The 3,629-nt window shown below is 43.7% G+C and overlaps 1 pseudogene; it reads right to left on the reverse strand.

Annotated features, from left to right (window-relative positions):
- Positions 1–565: 565 nt before the first annotated feature.
- Positions 566–2,788, reverse strand: LOC146454244 (uncharacterized; annotated as a pseudogene).
- Positions 2,789–3,629: the final 841 nt, after the last annotated feature.

Consider the following 3,629-nt stretch of genomic DNA (forward strand, 5'->3'; position numbering starts at 1 on the left):
CACTGACCTCACTTTTTATCGTAAGCACAATTTGAGAGAGATTTGAGGTTTCGCTTAGGCAATTGTCCTATCTTCGGAGTTGCAGCGTTTTGTTTTTAATGTTTACAATAGATTTTTTAAGTATTTATTGAAGCAAGGGTTCGAATTTCGGACCCCTAGACTTAAAGTGAATTGTTTTTAAAAACGCATTTTCTGCGGATTTAGTTCAACCAAGGGTCCGAATTTCGGACCCCTGGAAATAGAGTGAATTATTTTTAAAAACGCATATTCTGCGGATTTAGTTGAACCAAGGGTCCGAATTTCGGACCCTTGCTCGGATTTAGACAAATAAGACTTAAGATTACTTAAATGGCTAATTTATGAGGACAATAAAAATTACTCCGCTGAAAAGAAGTTTTCTTGATGTGTTTAATTTTTACTCCGTCAGAATCGACAAAAACTTAATCTTAAGTATTCATCTCCGCACAAATAGCATAAAAATGACGCTTTCTTTGGAAATTTGAAATTTTGGAAAAACTGAAAATAGTTTGGAAAGCGTTGAAGTAGTGTGACGGTATAGGAGGTTTATTATTATGAAAGGTGTTTGTCATCGTGGTTTAAAATGATAGATGAGTTAATCGTTTGTCTCACGATTGAGTCACAAAGATGTGGATCGCGACGTTTCGACCGCTATACTGCTGGTCTTCATCAGGCGATGCCGGTGTCGACTGATTGCGTGACAGTATAAGTAGCACCTTGGTTTGTGTTGATTGGTGCGTTTCGATCCTCTCTTAGGCTGTTGTTGATTGGAGGATTTCGATCCTCGTCGTTCAGACTAGAAATTGTTCCCTCGGCCGTCCGCCTTGGTACCGATCGGCTGCTGTGTTGTTTGATCGCGGGCATCCACGCTTCCGGAATTTCAATTCCATTATCCCTATTGATGTTGTCAGGGTGAAGTCTAATGTGAATAGCCTCTTTAACCCTACGGGTGTACCAATGTGGGTCTCGGTCAATAAACTTAACCTCATCCCAGAGCGGATAGTGGCCCGTCGCATTGCTGTGTTCTGAAACGGCGGAGGATTGGGTTCGAGCAAGCCGTATGTCTCTATCGTGTTCCTTAATCCTTTCATGCATAGATCTTCCCGTCTCTCCAATATAGACCTTGCCACACTCACAGGGAATCTTGTAGACTACTCCGTCTTGTTTTGCAGGGTCGACAGTGTCCTTAGGTCGCACTAGGTATGATCTAAGTGTTGTGTCAGATCTGAAAACTGTCCGTATGCCTTGCTGTTGTAGGCAACGGCGAAGAGCCTCTGATAACCCTTTGACGTATGGTAGCACCGCAGTAGATTTAATTTCAGGTGCAGGTTCTTTTGTGGCTGTTTGTTTCTTTGTTTTCGCAATGTTTTTCACAAACGAAAACGGATAACCGTTAGAAACAAGAACTGATGAGAGGTGTTTCTTTTCTTGCGAGATAACTGATGGTTTAGTTTTGAGGTGTTTCGATCTATCGTACAGGCACTTGACAATACCGCGTTTTACAGATTGCGGGTGGTGTGAATCATACGCTAGGTATTGGTCAGTGCGTGTAGGCTTTCTGTAAACACTGGTAGAGAGGTAGCCATCCGAATCTCTAGTTACCAACGTGTCAAGAAAGGGTATGGTGTTGTTGGTTTCAGTTTCCATAGTGAAGCGGATCGTTGGTTGTTGACTATTGAGGTGTTGCAAAAAAATGTCAACTTTGTCTCGACTCAAGATGGTCACGGTGTCATCCACATAGCGTTTCCAAATCTTAGGCATACAAGGCGTAGAAGGCAAAGCTTGTTCTTCAAAATCCTCCATGTAGAGGTTAGCTATGACAGCGGATACTGGGCTACCCATGGCTGCTCCCTCTTGTTGCTCATAAATTAATCCATTATACTGGAAGTATGTGGATCTTAGAACGAAATCCAAGAGGTCCGCAATCTGTGCAGGTGTTAAAGTCGTGCGGTTAGCAAGACACGGGTCAGCCTCTAGTTTCCGTAACGCGGCATGTACGGCACCTTCGATAGGTACGTTTGTGAACAGTGATTCTACGTCAAAAGACACCATGACCTCGCTCTCTAGTATCCTCTCACCGTTGATAGTGGACACGAAATGAGCTGAGTTGTTAACTGTATACTCTGATTTCCCTGTTAAGGGAGATAACACATCGGCTAGGTAGGAAGACAGATCATAAGCAAAGGTGTTCACACAAGAAACTATAGGTCTCAGTGGTGTATTTACCTTGTGTATCTTAGGAAGGCCATAGATTCTAGGTGGTTGCTTATGTTTGGGCCTGATCTTATTATATACGGACTCTGTCAGGTGCCCACCTCGCTTCAGGTTCAGTCAACTTTCGGCCAAAACGGTCCGTTGGGTCTTTATTAAGAAGTCGGTATGGACCCTCCTCAATTAGTGTTTTCAGTTTATCGTCATAGGTGTTTTTGTCTAGCACTACACTGGCACGACCTTTGTCTGCCGGGAGAATCATAATGTTCTTATCCTCTTTTAAACCTTTGAGAGCTTGTTTCATCTCCCTGGTGATATTAGGTTCAGGAGGCTTAGCCTTCTGGAGGATAGAGTTTACGTTTCTCCTGACAGTGTCTGCCTGTTCTGCGTCAAGTGGTCTTATTGCAGATTCAACCTGAGCAACTATCTCAGTGGCTGGGATGCTTGTAGGTGTTACAGCAAAATTTAACCCTTTCTGTAGTAAAGATACCTCAGCGTCGCTTAAGGACCTGGAGGATAACCCATTTGGATTTGTCAACTTGAGGTGTTCTGTCAACATGAGGTGTTCTAGTCGTTGAAACAGAAGACTGTTTCTCGATCAACAGGTTATCGAACTTTCGTTTCTGTCTGTCTCTTGTCTTATTAAACAGTCGCTTTGTATTGCAACTGATCTTTTCAAGTATCTCAGAAGCATCTTTAGGCGAAAGAATGGCTGTTATACTCTTCGCTGTAGAGTGGCTATCTTGCATCGCGGCATTTCCCTAAGCCCTCTGAGCTAGTCTGATTCTCTCTCTTAGCAATCTCAAGGATGCTAGTTCGGCTACTCTGTGACCGCCTTTGGTTGGAACTGGCGAACAGATCCGAAGGTCTCTAGGAACAACGTGGTTCCTTACGCACCTTATGAGAAAGGTGAGGTGGTTAGCATATCGCGCGAACTTGCGTGAGCAACGCTCGTGTCGACGAATCAACCTTAGGGCTGTGCGCCCATATTTCTGGTCAATATTATGAAAGGTGTTTGTCATCGTGGTTTAAAATGATAGATGAGTTAATCGTTTGTCTCACGATTGAGTCACAAAGATGTGGATCGCGACGTTTCGACCGCTATACTGCTGGTCTTCATCAGGCGATGGCGTCGACTGATTGCGTGACAGTATAAGTAGCACCTTGGTTTGTGTTGATTGGTGCGTTTCGATCCTCTCTTAGGCTGTTGTTGATTGGAGGATTTCGATCCTCGTCGTTCAGACTAGAAATTGTTCCCTCGGCCGTCCGCCTTGGTACCGATCGGCTGCTGTGTTGTTTGACCTAAGATAGACCTTGGTCTTTCCTATAAAGTTTACGAAATCCATTGTATCTTTTAGGCGCATACGTCTTGCGAAATGTTCGAAGTCTAACAAGAATTG

Source organism: Pavona decussata, unplaced genomic scaffold (assembly GCF_977016875.1).
Source record: "Pavona decussata unplaced genomic scaffold, jaPavDecu1.1 SCAFFOLD_307, whole genome shotgun sequence".
NCBI classification, from domain to species: Eukaryota; Metazoa; Cnidaria; class Anthozoa; order Scleractinia; family Agariciidae; genus Pavona; species Pavona decussata.